General features: G+C 39.8%; 1 pseudogene; it reads right to left on the bottom strand.

The window, feature by feature from the left end:
- Positions 1–22320, bottom strand: part of LOC113631615 (uncharacterized) — a 315617-nt pseudogene that overhangs the window by 250712 nt on the left and 42585 nt on the right.

The following is a 22320-nucleotide window of genomic DNA, read 5'->3' as shown; positions in this document are numbered from 1 at the left end:
TCAGCTCCATTATGTAGAGTACATATTTCGAGAGTTGAAGTTAGAAATGTTAAGAGCTAGACAATATTCACAGATCACATAAATACTTATACATGTCAGATAACCAAAATAAATTTTGAGTCACCAGAATTTACTGTTTGCTAGAATGCTCTGTTTACGCCAGTAAGCTCTGTTGACTACATGCTACTTACAAGGCAGCCTTCACTTCCAAGCTAAGATCTCTACCAAAACACAATGTAAGGATTCCAGACTTCCAATGTCCTGAAACAAATGTCCTATTTAGGTTCAACATAAATGAGTGACAGTGTGTGTACACATATGTGAAGACGTGGAGGAAGAAATTAAGAAGAAATTCCCTGGAATTCAACATGAGGGATTTGGAAATTCAAGAGGTAGTTCAATCTAGTATGAAGTATCGCATAAGTAAGAAGGTATCTGAAAACAGTATCTTAAAACTCTCCACATTCTTGAATAAGATATAACTTTAAGGTGGCAGAAATCAAACGATCTGAGAATTATAACCCAATTTTCGGCACTCTAAAGCTGGGTCACATTTTAATTTTTCTAGCAATATATTACTTTAATATTCACAAAAAGGGAAAGCTAACCAAGTAGCTTAACTCAAAATCTTGATCGTATACAGAGAAATATTTCTGCCAAAGAAGAAAAGAGCCCTGTCTGGCTCTTTCTCCTCTGAAATTACACTGTTATTGACCTCTCCTCTTCTATAGAGGAGGTTTACCTGGAAAGCCAGAATGGCATTCACTGAATATGTGACTAATTCCCACTGCATTAGCGTTAATGCAAATCTGGCAACTGCTATAGCCATTTACACTAACACCCTCTTTTACACAACTGCTATTACTTGTGCTAAAAACTCATCTGTCACAGCTACATTTTTTTCTGAGTAATAATCCCTCTAGTAGAGTCACTGAAAGGCCATGGCAAAACAACCAAATGTAGAGGGCGTTGAGGGTTGAATAAGCCCATTGTCTGCTTTGGAACAAGAGGTCTGTATTCATGATGAAACCAGAGTAAAAACTAAAGCAGAACAAATACTTAAAATTCAGAAAGAAGTCAAAAAGTAGCTGAAAACCCACCCAAAATTTAAAACTACCATTTCTATGCTTGGTATCGTTTTGTATGATTCCATTACAAAATAAAAATGTGGAGATGATATAAATTTACGAGGGCAGCTCTTTGATATAAGTAGTTGTTGTTTTTTTGCAATTTCTCCTGAATATTTACAATGTCTTTTGGGGAAGTAGAATATTCTTCCTATTTTAAAAACCTCTAAAGTGAATTGGAGGTTAATCAACTTATTAAGCACTCAATTTTATGCTTTGGCCAAAGATATAAATCATAGTAAAAGAACAATATTATTTTATACTTATATCTCTCTGTACAGTTTATTAAGCAGCTTCACCTAAATTACCTTCCTTAATCCTTATAACAACCCTGTGAAGTAGGAATGATTGGCCTATAATATAGACAAGAACCTTGGGGCTCAGTGTAGAATGTATTTGCCGTGTTTTCTGACCAGCCGGCACATTTTGAACACCCGTGATGCAGCTGGGTCGTTTTTGGCTTTTGGGGTCCCACTTTCCCAAGATAGAACCTAGGAAACTCATCTCTCTCCAGCCAACTCTGCAGCTAGGATGACTTCAGCACCACGAATTAGATTCAAGCTTGCAAAACTGGGATTCACATGTGAGCAACTGGATGAAGGGCGCTACATACTGGTGTGGATTCGATTTGCTTTTACTGGTCAGGATGACAACAGAGGTGTCCAGCTTAGGGGGCCAATGCTGGCTGCAAGGCTGAGTTCTCAGAGCAGCACTACTGCTGGCAGCACTTGCAATAAACCAGACTTCTTGGCAGCAGTGCAAACCACGGCATCCAGTGCTCGGGGGGGAAAATCAGGGGGCAAAATATTCCTCTCTGGGCCAGTTCTCTGGCATGGTTTTGGACATTGTTCTTGAAATTTTAGCTGTGTGCCTACTTCTTCAGCCCTCCCATGGAGGCTCTCTCCCGTGAACTTCTCAATATCCTTTCAGTAAGCTTCATTTCTGCTCAAAGTGCATTTTCTGTTGCTTGCCATGAGGGACCCTGACTCTTTAGTGAAGTTGGCACACAACAGTCATTCTCTTTGGAAAGTCTTCTCTGGGCAAGCAATCTTTAAGCTGAGTCCAAAGGGATACATGACAGTCAGCCAAGCAAAACTGTGGGGAAAGTGGAATGGCAACCGAGGCAGAGGGTCTAAGAGGTGCAAAGGTCCTGTGGTAGAAAAGATGACCAATGAGTCATGAACGGGATGGGGAAGAACTTGATGAAATGAGGCAAATAGATGCGCAGAGGCCAGTGCACAGGGCATGGTAGGTTTTGCTCACCTGTGACCCTACATATCAGAAAAAAAAATGTCCTTATGTAGCCAAAATAAAAGCAGGCATAAGCAACAAATATTCAAAGTTTTACCCTGAGAAACTTCAGAGTAAGACTAATTAGTGCCCCAGATACAGAATGGGCTTTCAGACATGCAAAGACAGTGATCATCTTCCCCACATATATTTTCTTTTCCACATTAAAACCATCCCAGCTTCTTCAACTGTCCAAGTAATATCCCAGCCATAATAATCTAGTGGTGAACACAATGGATTTTGACTGAAAAAACCTGGATTTGAGCCCTGATGCTAGACTTACTAGATGCACGATCTTAAGGAAATCACTCACATTATCTGGGAAGGTTGCCCACATCCATAAAATAACAGATGATTCTGCTGCCCTTCGTATCTCATAGAATTGTTTTAAGGTTCACATGAGCCAAGAGATGCAGGAGCTCCATACAACACTAGGTATTGTTAGTAGGGAGTAAGTGTAATGATGATACCAGTGGTCACTGTTGCTATAGTATGGTCTCCTAAAGGATAAAGAGGAATGTCAACATGCTAAAGTTCTCAACATTCCTAATGTGTCCAGAACTGAATATACTATAATGTTTCAAAAGTAATTTGTCGCAAGATAAAAAAAAATTAACGACATGAGGTGATGGATGTTAACTTATTATGCTGATCATGTTGCAAAATGTACATCTATCAAATCATTACGTTGTACACCTTAGACTTATACAATGTTACAGGTCAATTATATCTCAGTTAAACTGGGAGAAAAGAACTCAGTGCCGATCAGCATCAGCATGATGCTCTATCCTTTTTAGAGCCTCCTTACTAAGTAGTAATTTTCAGTGAAAAGTCGCTCAGAGAGCAACATTGAAAATAAATGACCTGATAATAATAGTTGGGTATTAAGAGTTTTCTATGTGTCAGATAATGTGCTAAGTGCTAATAAAATTTTTTTAATTAAAATTAAAGAAGTTTAACCAATGCAAGGTTACTTTGTGATGATTTATCTTTCTCATTCTAAACTATTTCAGGGTAAGTTGACATGATTTTTTGGGCTCTCATGGTTTTGACCTCAAATGAACTCACAATATAAAAGACATAAACACACTAGGATAACACATTATTATAAGAGGTAAACCATCATTTTCAAAAGGACATCTTTGTCTTAGTCATCTATCTCTGGGATCTAGTGCCCGTGCCTAATACACATTAGTCAAGCAATAAATTTTGGATGACTGATTGAATACACATATGATGTACAAGCTGTCATATAAGAGCACAGAGTTTATGAAAGTATTTTATTATAAAATAAAAATAAATCTTTTATACATATTAAATTAAAATAATATAAAATAAAAATATTAAAAATATTAATAGTGTAAGCTAACACTTATGAACACACTTACATGGTCCTAGACACTTTGCTTACTGCTTCACATGGATCAACTCAGGTAGTAACTAACAGCTGGAGAGTGGGGAGGGGAGGCCTGGCAAGATGTCACAGGAGAAGTGATGAGTTTTGAAGGATGACTTGGCCATCGCAATTAACACAAGGTCGTGTTTCTCTTCTTCGCCTGCATCTAGCCAAATTGTTCCCCAATTTGAGTTAAAGATTACTTGATAAATTACGAATTCTTAGAAATCAATCTAGTTTGGCCACGTATGCGATCAAATCCATGATAACCAAGTTTAAAACAGTTCATTTAACTTTGAGTATATTTGACCACAGAACATAATGGAGATGGTGGATTTTAAATATTTTTAAATTAAATTACTTCTTTGCCTTCTATATTTTCACTAATCAAGGAGCTCACACTGTAAAGCCCAACAACAACAACTCTGGGACTCACAAGCTTAAAAGGAAACATCAGAGATCTGAGTAGACATTTTTCTAAAGACATACAGATGGCCAGCCGGTCCATGAAAAGATGCTCAACATCACTAATCATCAGGAAACGCAAGCCAAAACCACGAGATGCCACCTTACACCTGTCCGATGGCTATTATCAAAAAGACAAGAAGTAACAAGTGTTGGTGAAGATGTGGAGCAAAAGGAACCTTTGTCCACTGTTTGTGGGAATGTAAATTGCTGCAGTCACTATGGAAAACAGTATGGACTTTCTTCAGAAAATTAAGAATAGAACTGCCTTGTGATCCAGCAATTCTACTTCTGAGTATTTATCCGAAGAAAATGAAAACACTAATTTGAAAAGATACATGCAACCCAATATTCACCAGAGCATTATTGATAATAGCCAAGATATGGAAACAAGTGGCCATTGGTGAATGAATGGATAAAGAAAATGTGGTATATATACAATGGAATATTATTTAGCCATTAAAAAAAGAAATCTTGCCATTTGAGACAGCATGGATGGACATTTATGCTAAGTTAAATAAGTCAGAGAAAGACAAATACCATATGATCTCACTTATATGTGAAACCTTTAAAAAAAGAAAAAGAAAACAAACTCATAGGCATAGAGAACAGACTGGTGGTTGGGAATGGGTGGGTGAGGAGAATGCGTGAAGGGAGCTACATGTCAATCGTACCTCAATAAAAAAAGAACGAAATTTCACAGACTTGCCCAAGCCATTCCTGCAACATTTGAAAATCCATCATATTCAGAAAAAAATATTAATAACTTACATGACATTCCACAGCCCACCTCAGAAGGACATTCCAATGTTTAACAACTCTCCCAATCAGACTGTGAGGAAAGCAATTTTGACCCGCAGTCAAAGACGTGGGCATAAGTTTCCAGATAGCAAAATCATCTGTAAGTTAAAAGAGAACATTCAGCCAATGCTTAAACATGGAAGTTGATGAGAGTATTAAGAAATGACAGCAAGCCTAAGACAATGTCTGGAAGAGAAGCCGTTCCAAGAACTGTCTAATCCTATAAACTGATGCCAAACTATTCAAGTTTATTCAGAACCAAATCTGATCATGCCCTGATCTTCCCTTACATTTTAATTAAGATTAGTTGAGCATGTAAATGAGTCTTGAGCATAACATCCTAGGGTGAACAAGACTGGAAAGAATCAGAATTGGTCCAGCAGAGAAGGAAAAGTAGGGAAAGGCAATCCGTGGGGAGTCTTTGATCCTCAAGGTGAGGGCACCAGAAGGTGATTAAGGTTTGTGGCCTTAAGAAGTCAGCTGGAAGTACTTTCCATTTAGATTCTTCCTTGGAAGGGTGCCCAATCATGATGAAGGCAAGGAGGTGCTGCAAGTGTGAGCAGAACTTTTATATAAGCATTGTTTTCTTTCTCAATTCTACTCTGCTATCCTCCTATTTCTGCATCTGGATATCATGCCTTTGAACAATGAAAAACCTAGCGATACGGTCTTGACTCATAATTAACTTGTTAATGAGGATATCCCTGTATTATATTTTGCCTAACTTGCGCAAAACTTGTCATTCACCACTTTGCAATCTTTTTCATTCGTTTTCTTCCCTGTTTATTCTTTCACGGTTCCTTGTATATTGTGTTTAGGTGAATGTATGTGTGTATCAATGTGTAGATACATGCAATCTAAACTAAATCTTATTCTAGTGATTTAAATTTAAGTAAGCGCAATATTAAGTACCAGATCTGCAGACTACTGAACTGAAATATTTTTACTATTTCAGTGTCCAGATTTTCACAATTACAATTGTTTTCAAACTTTAAATATCCTTAATTTTCCAGGATTTTCCCCCCAAGTCACCATTTCCTACTGTCAATATAGTTTTAAGCTTCATAAAAAGATCTATCTGTAAGTCACAGTCTCCTCTATCTGCAAATCAACATCATCCATCCATAGGACATTTATTTCTAAAAATAACCTCAGTTAATATTTATTTTATTCATCAGTTTAGGTAGTTGAGCTAAAGTATAATACTCAGAACCCAAAGTCTGCAATCTGCAGAGAACCAATTTTGTCTCCGTACAATTGCTTCCTGCCAGTGGACTGCGGTGGGGGGGGGGGGGGACAGCCTTGGGAATTTAAATGACCGAGTTACCCAGGGAAAGCAAGCTTACTTTTAGTAAGGGCGGGGGAGGGGAACATTGATTTCATTTATTTTACTGCCTTCGAATCTACGTTGGAAAGGAGAAGCAAGAGTTGATTAATTAGCTTAGCAAATTCAGTAAGTTGTTTATTCAGTTGGGTGAATTAATGTTTCCCCGAATTTACTTTAGCTTTATTTTTTGCTTTCAAATATATCCACTAGGTAAGATGTTAAAGGCCAAAAACCCTTCTATCCTCCAGCTCTTGCAAATATCTTTTCACATGTTAATTTGATCTTTTTGTGATTGGAGGCAGACAGATTTCACAGTTTCACCCCCTCCTCTTCTATCCCGCCAACCCCAGCATATGGATAATACACGTATAGATGACAGAAAATTATAGATAATAGAAAATTGACTACACTGCTCTATCCTATTTTTTAGGCTTCTCAGTTTTTAGCATTTCTCTTTTCCTGCTGACTTTAGTTTTAAATTTTATTTCCACCCAATATTAAAACCTAAAGGGAAATAAAGGACAGCATATGTTAAGATTATCAGAAAAGAATTATGACAGCAAATTGCTTTATTAAAAAAACAGTCGTTAAATGTCTCAAATTTTTGCTAGTTTTTCCTTCTTCCTTCTCTTAATGACCCGTCTTTCTTAGGAAGTTCCTTTCATCTGACTTGCTCCACAAAATTATTCCTGATTCATTCGTTACTGAGATTTAGGGGAGTACAGCTGTTCAAACAAAGTGCTGGCCTATGAAAGCCTGGGAAAATTGGGGAAGATAATCAAATTAAAATTCCAGCTATACATTCTTTTAACAGAGCGCAATTTTGATTTTTTATATTTCAAACGTATTAAAAAGGACAAGCTCTGTAGCATCGTAGACTACATTTTTCCATTTAATGACCAGGATGACATGTTCAGGAAAAAAAAAACCTATTTATTCAGCAACACATCAAATGTGCTTTTCTAGAAGAGATTTTTTTTTTAATTAAAATAAATTGAAGATCCAAGAAAATAGGGGCTTGAGATCCTAGCAGTTGGGGACCACTGGAAAATTTCTGGCTCAAAATGCCAGGCATTAAAAAAAAAAAAAAAAATGCCAGGCATAAAATACGAGTGTTGGTGACCTGTACACAAGAGTGTTGGGGGTGTTCTGATAAACACCAGACACCACTGATTTTCAGCCAAAGGTGGAACTGGGAGAGCTTTTAAGCTGCAAAATCACCTTCTCCGAGGAAGTTTACATCTCTCTATCTCTGTGAAAATGAAAACGATTATAGGATCACAATCTCCTTCGAACTCACGAGGCATATGTTCCTGGCCTTGAAGTTGAAAAGCTGAGAGAGAAAAATCAAAATGGGAGTGCTTTCACGCTTCTGAATTTATTCCTCTCCTTTCTCATGCATCTGTACATTGATGGAGCTAGCAGAGAATGTAAAGTTTTCCTAGATCAATTTAATACTTTTTGAATTACACTGTAAAGAATGCCCACCCCCATGTATAAGTATTATGTTTCCTAGATCAAGAAAGAGCATCCTCTTCTTTCTAGCTGCCCAAGAACCCCACCTCCAGTCAGTCACCAAGTCCCATTTAGAATCTACCTCCTAAATATCTTCGGACTCCAGCCATGTTTCTGCATTCCTACAGCCTCTCACCCAGTTAGGGCTACTGTTATCTCCCAACCAGACTGCGGCAGAAACCTCCTAACTGGTCTGCCTTCAACTTTGCCTTACTCCATCCGTTCTTCACACCAGCTAAACCGATCTTTCTAGGAAGCAAATCTCCAACTGCCATTAGGATAAATTCCAGACACCTGAACATAGTTCAAATCACGATCAGGCTCTAAGCAATGCTTCAGTCCAATTTCTCTGCTTCCTGTCACACTCCACAGTACAGCCAGGCTAAGTGCTTTTCATTCTCCCCAAACTCACACACACACACACACACACACACACACACACACACACACACACACTCACCCTGGGCTTTGGTGCATACTCCTACAAATGCCTGCAGCATCCCCACTGTGCCATCTTCCCTCTCCCTCTTAAAATTTAACCTATAAGGGCTTCCCTGGTGGCGCAGTGGTTGAGAGTCCGCCTGCCGATGCAGGGGACACGGGTCCGTGCCCTGGTCCGGGAAGATCCCACATGCAGCGGAGTGGCTGGGCCCGTGGGCCATGGCTGCTGGACCTGCGCGTCCAGAGCCTGTGCTCCACAACAGGAGAGGCCACAATAGTGAGAGGCCCACACACCACAAAAAAAAAAAAAAAAAATTTAATCTAAAAGAGTAGCTCTTAGTAGGTGCTCAATAAATACTTGCTATTGGATAAAGGAATGAACAGGGTGACAATGCTACTAGGTATATGACACAGTGGAGTTTTTCATTTTTTTAATTAAAATTACTTGTTAGACTCTGAATAGGGGGCCAGAACGTGGAAATCCAGTTATGCAGGTTATACAAGTGTTGGATCTAATGTAGTTTCCTCACCCCACCAAGTGCAAGACAACTTAGATTCAGTACTTGATTGTTCTCTGTGGCTCCTATTTTATTTATACCACTGGCCACTACTCTTTGATGTCAGCCCCATACAAAGTCAGTTTAGAAAGGACAGCGCTGATTACACCATTAGCCTAACTCAGATCCCAAGTCAAAATGCTAAAATGAAAAACAAAGTTCACCCTTATTTCTCTTAATTCTAAGCAAACAAACTTATATTCAAGAGTATCTCCCCACTTTCTAAAATGATTCTACTGTACTTTGGCAGTCAGCCTGCCCTACTCTGCATTTTGTTTAAGGTCCCCTGATAATTTGTTGCAGTGTGATGAAATAGTTCCTCTGGCCAATTACAGCCTCTGTTTACTACTTACCCCAGGCAAGAACTGAGGTCTGGGTGTGGATGTTTACTCTAAAAAACCTGGTAGTCAGAACTGACTTCCCCCCATTCAAAAGCACCAGTGCCTACAAGAGAAAATCCAAACTACTCTGTGTGGGAAAGGAGGCGGGTTTAAAAACACTTCTGCAGCGTCTACATACCCCCTTTCCATCTCATCCCAGCCATGCCTGGCCCTCGCACCCTCTGCTTCAGGTATACCACCCAGAGACCTCCAAACCTTCCTCTGTGCTTTGCACTGGCTCTTTTCTCTGCTTGGAATGTCGCCATTCCAGTCTCATTCCTCACTCTGTCCTGTACCTGGCACATTCTTCCCACCCACAAGCAGAATCAGTTAGTCCCCTCTTTGTGCTTCCTTTCCTTACCTCTCTCAAGCCACTTAACACATTAGATATTGCAGTCACTACTCGTGTATCTGTCTCCCCTACCAAGTTGAGAGCTGATTATAAGCAGATGCCACATCTTACTCATGTTGAGATCCTTGGTGGAGAAAATAATACCTAGCACATGGTAGTCAATGAATGGTAATTTAATGAATGAACCTGCTTCATCTCTGTCCACAACTGAGAGCAAACCACAAAATTATCAGAATCTGACTGCAATTCCATCCATCATGATTCTGTACGTCATAAACAGCAACGGAAAACCAAACATGCAAAAGGACTGCATTTTACTTGCTATGCAGACTTTGGGTAACTTACAAGACTAATCGTCATAATGACAAGCAAATAGCTCCACCTCTGTCAACATAACTTTGAATTGTTGTTCCAACTGGATACACAGTTGGAGACAATTCAAAAGAGAATGTTTAGAGATTTTAAGTGACACTAACCGGCCTTTTTACTATTTGTTCAGCAACTATTTGCTGAACCCCAGCAACACGCTTGGCTTGCTTTACTAGTAGAAGGACTACCAAGCGGTGTCAGAAAAGATCCCTGACCTTAATGTAAGGGCTTTTCAGTCTGGCAAATGAACCAAGGCAACTATAAGGCATTACCTATAGATGTTATGTAAACGGTATCAACAGGGGATTATTGGCATTTACAGGAGGATGAAGACAAGTTTTTTGTTTTATGGGCTTTTACTGTATATGGCCGGTAGGATGGTAAATGTGGTCTAAGATTTTGGCTCCTTTTAGGTTCAAGTTTGCACAGTTTGTTCAGTTGCAGCTCTCACCATAGCAATTCAGGAGCTGGAGAGTAAAGGCGCTTCTACCATGAGGAGAAAGGAGAACAGGGAGGCCTCTAACTCTTCTAGGTTTTTCTCCCATCCTAGGTGGTTTATCGTTGAGATGCCTTGAGAGAAAAGCATTAAATCCAATAAGCTTCAAGATGAAACTCTGACCCAAAACTCATCTCCTCCCAGAAGATACCTAATGAGGACTGGCCTCTTCCACTCCCACAGCTAATTCCTCAGTCACATAGGAGGTCCCTGAACATACATCACAGGGCCGTGTCCTTGCCTTCAAGGATTTCCATCCTTCATTCTCAAGGTCTAATGTGGCTGTAAACATTTACTTTTATTTGTCTTTATTGTATTTGTTATTGGAAATCCCCATGTTGAGTGTATGTTCCAAATTTTTTTTAAAAAGAAAAAACTAAATCACTAATTATGCTTTCTAATATTTCTCTAGTTTCATTTCTCACCATCCGGCATCCCCAGGATACACACTCTCAAAGTCACGTTTTTTTTCTAGCACACTCGATAAGTGTGGCTTATAGTGCATTCGCTTGAAACCTAGAAATCTCCAAATCACCTACTGTCTCATACAACCGCAAAAGTCCACCTTTCCCTGGGGACCGCACAAATAGCCAGTGCCCAAAGCCAAGTATATTCAAACTGACTTTCGATATTTCAGAACAAAGGATTCATAAGCAAGCGTTCAGGGATGAATCCACCATTTGAAATTGCATGAGAAAATCTTACGTGTATGTGAATCTATGGAGTTTTTCTTGGGGCTAGGTTCCACTGCTTTTAAGGAATTCTCATAGGGACCTCACACACACACACACACACACACACACAGACTCCAAAATACATGATATCCTGCTGGTTTGGTAAAGAACACACTTTTGTATACAAATACAACACAATTTCCATTTGTCTAATGAAAAGTGTCAACATCTTTTCCCATGCCTTTGCAGATGAAATATGATTAAAATATCCATGTTAGCAAGCGAGTGCCAGAACACGAACATCCTAGGATGAGAGGCAGCAAAGAAAAAGAACAAAAGCCCCCAAATTATTTATGCCTGAAAAACTTGAATCATGAAAAACATAAGCAAGAAAGAAAGTAGGTCATTGTGACTTGACATTCAGAAATAAGCAGCAGCGTTCTATTCCTACTGTCCTGTAAATCACCCTCCAGTCCTGAATTTCATCACCACCCTACGAAAGATAACTGAACTTCCTCAGCATTTCTCAAACACCACATCACAGCTACAGAACAACAGAATTGTGTCTGCCAGCTCATCTTCTAAAACATTGGGGGTCTTCCCTGGTGGCGTAGTGGTTAAGAATCCACCTGCCAATGCAGGGGACACGGGTTCGAGCCCTGGTCCGGGAAGATCCCACATGCTGCAGAGCAACCAAGCCCGTGCGCCACAGCTACTGAGCTTGCGCTCTAGAGCCTGAGAGCCACAACTACTGAGCCCACGTGCCACAACTACTGAAGCCCATGCGCCTAGAGCCCGGTGCTCCGCGACAAGAGAAGCCACCAAAATGAGAAGCCCGCACACCACAATGAAGAGAAAGCCTGTGCGCAGCAACAAAGACCCAACGCAGCCATAAATAAATAAATAAATAAATTTATTTAAAAAAAAAAAATTGGGAAACAACAGTAAGAACAAACTACCTACATTTTATTCCAAAAATTAACAATAAAGTGGTAAGAGGTTCTATGAAAAGTGTTTGTTTATTTAATGTACAAGGCTAAAATAGGTCTTGACCTACAATATCACTTATATGGCATAGAGTACCTCAAAATAGTAATATGTATGTGAAGGGCCCATCTTGAATCTGTCCTGAATTTTGACCAGTGGAGATTTATATGCTTTCATTGTTATAGTTCTCTGACATCCTTTTCTGAATGAATCCAGATGGAAGTGTCTCTCTTCTGGTGCTCTGTTACTTGCTGCTGCAGTTTCCATCTGTTGTGCTAAGATCCATCCCTTATTTTAGTCTGGACACTGAGTAACCTTCATCTCTTCACACTTCCTGGTCCCTTCTTAACAGCTCCATGTAGGAATCGCTGGCTTTGCTTCCAACTTATCCAACATTTCTTTCCAATTATTTATGTTGGTGACACACTCTTACCAACTGTCCAGGGTCACTACTCAGAGGCACTTGATTTGAAAAAGCATTCAGTTTCCCATCCAATATTTTGGTAGCTCTACAGCTCCCCACTTCAGCTCTGCCATGTGAGCGCATTGTGGAATGGAACTAAGTTCTTACATTTTATCTGAGATTGTCTTTAACACCCACAGGCTTGGGTTGGGTCAGCGTCAGTTCTCAAGTCTAAAGAACATTAACATCAACAACAATTGCTGAAAAAGTGAGCACTGATATCACAAAAAGGACACAATCCCAGACCTGCCATTTATTCTCAGTGTGACATTTGAGCAAGTCTCCTAACCTCTCTGAGCTTCACTTTCCTAGTCCGTAAAATAGGGAGAATACCACGTTCTTCACAAGGTTGTAAGGATTCATTATGATGATGTATATGAGGCTTAGCAAAGACACTGCTGCCCCAAAGCCACTGCTGGCAAGTGTCAGGTATTTATTTATTCTGAGAGCAAAGTCTTAATTATCTGTTTATAAGATTGAACATTAGCATGAAATTTTCATCTATTTTTTTATTAGGGGATTGGAAGTAATTTACATATTAAGAGCAAGCAAGCATTCCTCTGCAAAAATTCAAAGGCATATTGTGACAAGTCTCTGGTCTGCAGAAACATTGAACTCTTCTGGCTGATTCCTTCTCCTAATTCTGGTTTTGCTTCCCTCTCTCAGTATAAATGAAAATAGCACATGGGAGGATGTTCTGTAATTGCTACCTAGCAAGGCAACAGCAACTAATAATGACCCTAGAGGAAGTCTGAGGGCGAACCAGCTGCTACTCCTAACCTCTTGACAAGACTGATTAAAGATTTAAATTGTGGCACCCGTGGAAGAAACACACATGTGGTTTTAAAATATCTGCATTCCATTGCACTACTCTTTGTAAAATCCATACAGACCAAGGAAGCTGACACACTCAGTAGAACACATGGGCCTCCATTGTATCCCAGACCCCTCCAGGTATTTTAAGCACTAGAATCAAAGTACACAAATAGGGCTTCCCTGGTGGCGCAGTGGTTGAGAGTCCGCCTGCCAATGCAGAGGACACGGGTTCGTGCCCCGGTCTGGGAAGATCTCCACGTGCCGCATAGCGGCTGGGCCCGTGAGCCTACGCGTCCCAAGTTTGTGCTCCGCAACGGGAGAGACCACAACAGTGAAAGGCCCGCGTACCAAAAAAAGAAAACACAAACAAAAGCCCACTGTCTGCTCGTGCTCCATCTTACCAGGAAAAAAAGAAAATATGTGTATTTTTTAAATAAGTCTGTTGTTGTAGGATGAATGTGGACTTTTTTAGCCCATTCAGCAGGATTTTTCACTGAGCTGCAATGCAATAGATTTATTTTGTCATCGTCCAACACAAACAATTGAAGAAACTCAGCCTTGTGCAAAAATCCCCAGGAGAAACAATCTGCAATTTAATTAGTGAATAATGGAAGCCATTTAAATACAATTCCGGGCATTTTTTAAAGTAATATTTGAATAGACATCTGCTGCATGTACTAAGTGTTTAGGCAAAGCATAATAATCCCTGATCTGATGAGCATGCCCAAGGTTATGAACAAGACTGTCTGCTGTTAGGGCAAGACCCATAATTTAAAACAAAACTCCAGAAATTTACCTTCTTGACACCTACCCCATCACTACCAAAAACAAGAGATTGATAGATCAGGAAGGAAGGAAGGCAGGCAGGAAAGGAGGGGCAGAGGGAGGGAGGGAGGGAAGCAAGGAAGGGAGGGAGAGAAGGAAAGAAAATACTAGTCACAGTCTTTTGAAGTGCGGTATAGTGGAAACAGAAAGGATTTAAGGGCAATGGCATTAAGCTGGAATTCTGACTCCTTCACTACTTCTCTATGACCACTTCAACTTCTTCATTTATAAAATGGGAATATTAATGTCTACCTCACATGAGTTTGGAATATTAAGTGAGAATAATTATAATAAAGCACCATATAAATGTTAATTGAAGATGGTGAAATGTTGAAGAAATGGAGAGTACAAACCTAATTAGTCATATGTCACTACTGCACCTTCAACCATAAGAATTTTACTATTTCAGCTTTATGGATGTATTTGTATAGACAATACATTTTACCATTACCAGAACCTCAGTTTTGCAAGATGAAAAGAGATCTGGAGATGGATGGTGGTGACGGTTGCACAAAGATGTAAATGTACTTAATGCCACTGAACTGTATACTTAAAAACAGCCATGATGGTAAATTTTGTTATGTGTATTTTACCACAATTTTTAAAAATTAACTTAAAATATTTACCATGATATAAAACGTCAACAAAACAAAAAGACAGCCTACTGAATGGAAGGAAAATGTTTGCAAATGATATGACCAATAAGGGGTTAATTTCCAAAATATATAAACAGCTCATACAACTCAATATCAAAAAAACAAACAACCCAATTAAGAAATGGGCAGAGGACCTGAATAGACATTTTTCCAAAGAAGATATACCAGATAGCCAACAGGCACATGAAACGACGCTCAACACCACTAATCATCAGAGAAATACAAATCAAAACCACAAGGACATATTACTTCACACCTGTCAGAAGGGCTATCATTAAAAAGTCTACAAATAACGAGTGTTGGAGAGGATGTAGAGAAAAGGGACCCCTTGTGCACTGTTGGTGGGAATGTAAATTGGTGCTGCCACTATAGAAAACAGTATGGAGGTTCCTCAAAAAATTAAAAATAGAATTACCATGTGACCCAGCAATTCTACTCTTTGGTATATATCTGAAGAAAACAAGAAGATACATGTACCCCAATGTTCACAGCAGCATTATTTACAGTAGCCAAGATATGGAAGAAACCTAAGTGTTCACCAAAAGATAAATGGATAAAGAAGATGTGAGTTTACACACATCTCACATAAAGAAGATGTGAGATTACACACACATACACACACACACACACACACACACACACACACACACAATGGAATATTATTCAGCCATAAAAAAGGATGAAATTTTGCCATTTGCAACAACATGGGTGGACCTGGCGGGTGTTATGCTTAGTGAAATAAATCAGAGAGAAAGATAAATACTGTATGTTATCGCTTATATGTAGAATCTAAAAATTAAAACAAACAAAAGAATATAACAAAACAGAAATAGACTCACAGATACAGAGAACAAACTAGTGGGGAGAGGGAAGGGGTGAGGAGCAAATTAGGGGTAAGGGATTAAGAGATACAAACTACTATGTATAAAATAAGTAAGCTCTACGGATATAGTGGATAGCACAGGGAATATAGCGAATATTTTATAGTAACTTTAAATGGAGTATAATCTATAAAATTATTGAATCACTATGTTGAACACCTGAAACTAATATAAAATTGTAAACCAACTACACACACACACACACACACACACACACACACACACACATATAATTGCTGTGACATAATCCCCTGGTAGCAGAAAAGAACTCTTCTTCCATTAATCTCTAACTTGGTCAATTGAAGAAGCCAAAAACAGGGCTAAGGACACTAGATATAATATATAGTAAGAACATGTTGCAAAGTCATGTACAAATTCTAGGACTTTAGCCAAAGTTTCAGAAAGGACTTCTTTTGAACCTTTTGTTAATTGCACACAGAACAAATTTCAAAATAAAGGTACCCGTGCATTGGTTGGCAGGCCCTCAAGCACCTATGCTTTGCACACTTCAAGGGACAGAAATGACATTTGTACTTATGAGTACAAATACTTGAAATTATTCAACAGTTTACATTCAACAATGTTCAACAGACTCCCAGCATATGTAGCAACAAATGTATTAAAAATAAGAAGAACCCACAAAAGAAGAAGAAGGATCCACATTATAGCTGATCATAAAGAGGGTGGATGTTGCCGTGCTCAGTGCTCAGTGATGAGCTATATGAATCCATGTATGATTACAAGTCCAGACACAGAAATAACTACAGGGAGTAGAAGGTCAGGCATCACTTCTAGTGAAAGGAATCCCCAGGAGTCCCACCTCTGCTACCACCAGCTGGGCTACCCTGTGGAAATCACCAAGCTTTGCTAGGCCTCAGTCTTCGAATTTATGAGACCACTGGGCAGGACTGGATGATAAAAAAAGTTCCCTTTTGGCTCTCTGCAACTCTGCTCTATTGTAAACTTTGTTGGGGAAGTATAATAACACAATATATTAACCCCCCTGTTTTGGTTTTTTTAAGACATTTTTTAAAATATTTATTTATTTATTTTATTTTTGTCTGCATTGGGTCTTTGTTGCTCCGCGCTAGCTTTCTAGCTGCAGCGAGCAGCGGTTACTCTTCGTTGTGGTGTGTGGTCGTCTCATTGCAGTGGCTTCTCTTGTTGCGGAGCATGGGCTCTAGGCACGCGGGCTTTGGTAGCTGTGGCTTACAGGCTCTAGAGCAGAGGCTCAGTAGTTGTGGGGCATGGGCTTAGTTGCTCTGCAGCATGTGGGATCTTCCCGGACGAAGGCTCAAACCCATGTCCCCTGCATTGGCAGGAGGATTCTTAACCACTGCGCCACCAGGGAAGTCCTACCCATCTGTTTTGACTGAATGTTTGTAACCTCTCAAAATTCATATGTTAAAACTTAATCCCTAATGTGATGGTATTTGGAAGTGGGGCCTTTGGGAGGTGATCAGGCCACGAGGGTGGAGCCCTCATGAATGGGATTAGCGCTCTTATATAAGAGACACTAGGGACCTCCCTTGTCCCTTCCACCATGTGAAGACATCTCAAGAAGGCGGCTGTCTATGAACCAGGAAGCAGGCTCTCACCAGACACCAAATCTGCTGCCACCTTGATCTTGGACTTCCCAGTCTCCAGAACTATGAGAAATAAATCTGTTATTTAATTAAGCCTCCTAGTGTATGGTATTTTTTTATAGTAGCCTGAGACACCCTCCCCTGTGTATTACAACATACATCTACGAGGAAAAATAAATAATATGACAAAACAACTAAACATGCAAGGATGCCAGGGAGCCAGCAAAGAAGAATCTAAATGATCAAGGCTGGGCACCAATAGCTCAAATACCAGGAAAAAGCACCCTGCAGTATCTCGATGGGGGAGAGGGGATGGGGGGACCAGTCTCAAAGCTACAACCATAAGCTAGTTCAGTGTGGTACTGAGGCAAAACAGGAAAGTGAACTAATTAAACAAATTAGAGAGCTTAAAGACAGACCCATATACAGTTGACCCTTGAAAACAAGGAGGTTGGGGTGCCGACCCCCAAGCAGCGAAAAATCTATGTATAACTTTACAGTTGGCCCTCCATGTCCATAGTTCTGCTTCTGTGGATGCAGCCAACCAAGAATCATGTGTAATGTAGTACATATTTATGGAAAATAATCTGCATATAAGTGGACCTGTGCAGTTCAAACCTGTGTTGTTCAAGGGCCAACTGCATATAGGAAAACTTAATATATGATTAAAAATAGCCCCACAAATCAAACAGAAAAAGATGGAGTATTTAGAAGATGGTGTAAAGAAAACTGACTAATTTTATTAAAGAAATAAAACTAAATTCCTACCTTCAGGTAATCTAAGGATAGGTAGATTAAAGATTTAAATACAAAAAGTAAAGCTGTAAAGTCAATAGAAGAAAATACAGGACAACACTCATGATACCTAGGAGTGGGAAAGCGCTTCTTAAACAAAAAGTAGCTTTAAAAAAAAAAGCACACTGAAATACAGATATACAGCACAGGCCCAACTGTCAAAACTTTAAGGCAACACAGGCTCAGCCTCTGGCTACAGCGCAAGGCCCAGCCCTGGTCCCACCATCAGTGCTATCTCGGAAGTCAGTGGAAACCTCACCAGCCACAGGAAATCCGGTCAGAACTGCCACTTAGGCCCGAAAACTCTGCAAACTGTCTCCTCTTTTGGAACATGGATTACAGTGGTACAAATTCAAAGAAATCGGGTGAGTGGAGACTGTCATTTCATGAAGATCGGTATTACAAAATGATTTATCATGAAACAACTTTTCCTTTTTGTTTTATAAATTTATTTATTTATTTTTGCTTGTGTTGGGTCTTCGTTGCTGCGCGCGGGCTTTCTCTAGTTGCAGCGAGCGGGGGCTACTCTTCATGGAGGTGCACGGGCTTCTCATTGCGGTGGCTTCTCTTGTTGCAGAGCACGGGCTCCAGGCGCGCGGGCTTCAGTACTTGTGGCACACGGGCTCAGTAGCTGTGGCTCACGGGCTCTAGAGTGCAGGCTCAGTAGTTGTGGCGCACAATGGGCTTAGGTGCTCCGCGGCATGTGGGATCTTCCCGGACCAGGGCTCAAACCCGCGTCCCCTGCATTGGCAGGCGGATTCTTAACCACTGCACCACCAGGGAGGCCCTGAAACAACTTTTCTTTATATACTCTGTGTTTTAAACCTTTATATACTCTGTGTTTTAAACTAAGGTGCTAATAATGCTGTAAAATAGTTATTTTAATCCAGTTCAAAACGGGACTTTTCATAAATACTAAAGAGAACTATCAGATCCTTGACAATAAAAACAATTCACTGAGACACTTAAAAGTTCATGTTAAACTGAAGGATCCTTTAATCTTAAACTCTATTGGGTACTTCATAATTTTATATTTCATTTATGTGAAATTTCAAGCTCTACAAGTCAGTAGGAAAGACATTATTTTAAATTGCTTAGAACTCCCTATCAATGTCTAAATGATCCCAAGTTGCAATTTTGTGAAATCATTTTTTGTAAAAAAAAAAATTCCAAAATTTCAAGTGAAATGACAGAATGGTAAAGTCTGAGACTTTTCACTCCTAGCTTCCTATAAAATGAAAAAATACCAATAGAGGGAGAAATCTTATCACGGGGAACAAAGACAGGAAGCAGGCATGATCATAATCTGGAAACATTTTCCACCCTCGCACTGATTGTGATGAGATTCAGAAACACCGTTTTGCAATCTACCTCCTGAGTTACAATGTGAGGGATGGAAGTGAGAGGGCTCCACTAACCTTAACTGATGGCAACTGAGCAAGAAACTACATTATCCTGAAAAAATGGACAACCTGCCAGGGCAGTGACCCAGATTCACATCTCTCGGGTTTCCTTTTTCCACACCTAATAACAGTATTAGAAATCTCCAGCAGATTGTCTTCAAAGCCCCAGAAACCACCTCTTACAAAGACAGACACACAAGATTAGAAAAACAGTGGTCCTCAATTTTCAAAGCTACAATCCCACTGCAAATGACTTTATCCCACTCCTACACCTAACCCTAAACCTGCACTGGAGTGAACACCCATGCATTACTTGGAAGAGTGAATGAGTCCCATGCACAAAAAGAGAAACAACATTCAGTAAACTCATTGCCGGACATCATAAGCTGGGCTCATTACAATGCAAAGTAAGCTGCCCTTCAATTTCAGCAAAGAAAGAGGGACTTTGCCAGAGTCCATGGGGACCGTGAGGGAATTGAGGAATCCAACATCAAGCCCGTTAGATACCCGAGTTCCAAGTATAACAGGAGATGAGATGTCTGGAACTACATGTGATGGGAGAAAAGAAAACTTTTGCTACCATCATCTCCCTACTGGGCTCTAAGTCCTAGGGCAGGTGCCTGAGGTAAGTTTGCATCTTACAAAGACTGCAGGGAAAAGGAGGTACATATGGTTCTAAGAATTCAGATCTAGTTAAGTTTTGGCTTTAAGACCCCCCAAATCCTACCCCTTTGTAGAAGACTATCTCTTTGTCCTAGAAAAACCAGCCAAATAGGTAGTTTAATTAGGCAAAGACCTCTTATGAAACGAAGATCTTTACAAGACTAGGCAGAATTGCATCTCTGCAGACTGTTTCTTGTCCCAAAGGAATGTTTCTTGTCCAAGAATGGATTTGGACCATATTATTCCTACAAACTATTCCATGGAGACACCTGCATTTGAGTAGTTGTTTGCAGAAGATCAGAAGCTGTCTGGACACAGATGTCTGGAGAGAAGATATGAAAGCCCCATCTTTATGTGCTGATGGAGGAAGGACTACAAGTGAAGCCCCATCTAGAGGAAACCGTGGATGTCCTACCTAATTAATCCAGACTGAAGTGGTTCTTAATCTTTTGGGGAGATGCCAGATCATTTTAACAATCTGATGAAGGCTGTGAATCTGTTCCCCAGAAAAAAGCATAAGCTCACAAAATTTTGCACTCAGCTTCATGGTGTTCATGGATCGCTCAAAGCCTGTTTCCACAAAGCTAAAAACTTATGGACCACTAGATTACATGGTGGTCTGGCTAGAGCTTTAGGTTAAGGTAATAACGCTCTGGATAAGCTGTGATGTTTCCTTTGATGGAACTGAGTATTTTTTCCATCAGTCATGCCGGGAAGAAGTAGATCCTAAATGGGGAAATAAAGAGGAAAGGCCTTAGGCTAAGAAAGAAACTCCCTTTTCTTCTCTAATTCCAGTGAGACTCTGGCCTGGACTCTCAGGAGTGGAGATTCACTTACAGGTGCCCGAGAACGGGGAGAAAGCCCGACTTCCACCCCCATGGAAAGCAGCCAGAGACTGGAGACAAATCAACCCTAAAATAAAATCTTATGCATGACCTAGACCTATGGATCCCCATAATAATCATATCTCATAGCTAATTTTAAGTTATTCTCTGTGCTATAATTCTCCATTAGCCTAACTTTGATTAAGTCATGTTCAGTGTTACAGCCTCAATTTAGAAGTCTTTGAGGAACTATGGCAGCGGGAGGCAGGGGTGGTCTAAGTCCAAGCTTGGACTAGAGTGATAAAGGGAAGGGCATGCCCTTTTTGAACCCACCTCAGTGATGGTGGCTGTAAACCATGAGCCTATGAGCAGCAGTAGCACTGAGAGTCGAAGGCAGGTGATGGGAGATATACAGGAAAGAGGCAGACAGACATGAAAGCCTGTGAGTTCTTAAATCCTTCTGCGGGAGAATGAAGGAGACAGAACCACAGAGGAGGCAAAGAGCCTTCTATTCCCAGCGTGGGGCTACAAGCCAGTGGGTTTCAGGTTGACCTGTGAATGTGATGCCACCTTATATCAGAATGGGAGCCACTGGAATACGTACAAAGGAAAGCAGGAGGAGAAGATTAAAGATCGCATCAAAAAGTATATAGAAAACCCAAAAAGCCTCAGAGTAAACAAAGGAATCCAAGAGCTAGATTTTTGTGGGGGAAGAATATATAGATCTAATAAAAGAAAAATAGAACACACCAATAAAATTAGAAATAACTGTGTTTAGGTTTTTATTGAGAAAATTACGATTATCTAACGTATAATTTCATGGCAAAATTTTATTTGTCTTTTTGCCATCTTTACTGGGATATAATTGACATGTAACATGATGTAAATTTAATACAATCTGATGATTCAATACACATACGTATTGCAAAATGATTCACGGTAAATTTTTTAAATCTTTATGTAACTGATGGTTTTCTATATAGAGTTCAATTCTTGAAAGTAAACCAATAAATAGAAGAAATTAAGAAATGCATAAAGTAATTTACACCAGTAAAAATGCTCAGTACCCATTTGGTTTTATTGGCCAATTATTTTAAATTTCAAGGACCAGCCATTTCCATGCTATATAAACTGCTACAGAACATTAAAAAAAGGAATCTTCTAAAAAGATGCAACAGCAAAACAAAATTTATACCTTTACCTACAAAACAGAGTGTAAAATGAAGCTAGA

This window comes from Aethalodelphis obliquidens, unplaced genomic scaffold (genome assembly GCF_003676395.1).
Source record: "Aethalodelphis obliquidens isolate GAN/ISIS:26980383/991018 unplaced genomic scaffold, ASM367639v1 scaffold34, whole genome shotgun sequence".
Classification (NCBI taxonomy): domain Eukaryota; kingdom Metazoa; phylum Chordata; class Mammalia; order Artiodactyla; family Delphinidae; genus Aethalodelphis; species Aethalodelphis obliquidens.
The sequence above is the reverse complement of the archived record's forward strand: the minus strand, read 5'-3'. Positions and strand labels throughout refer to the sequence as shown.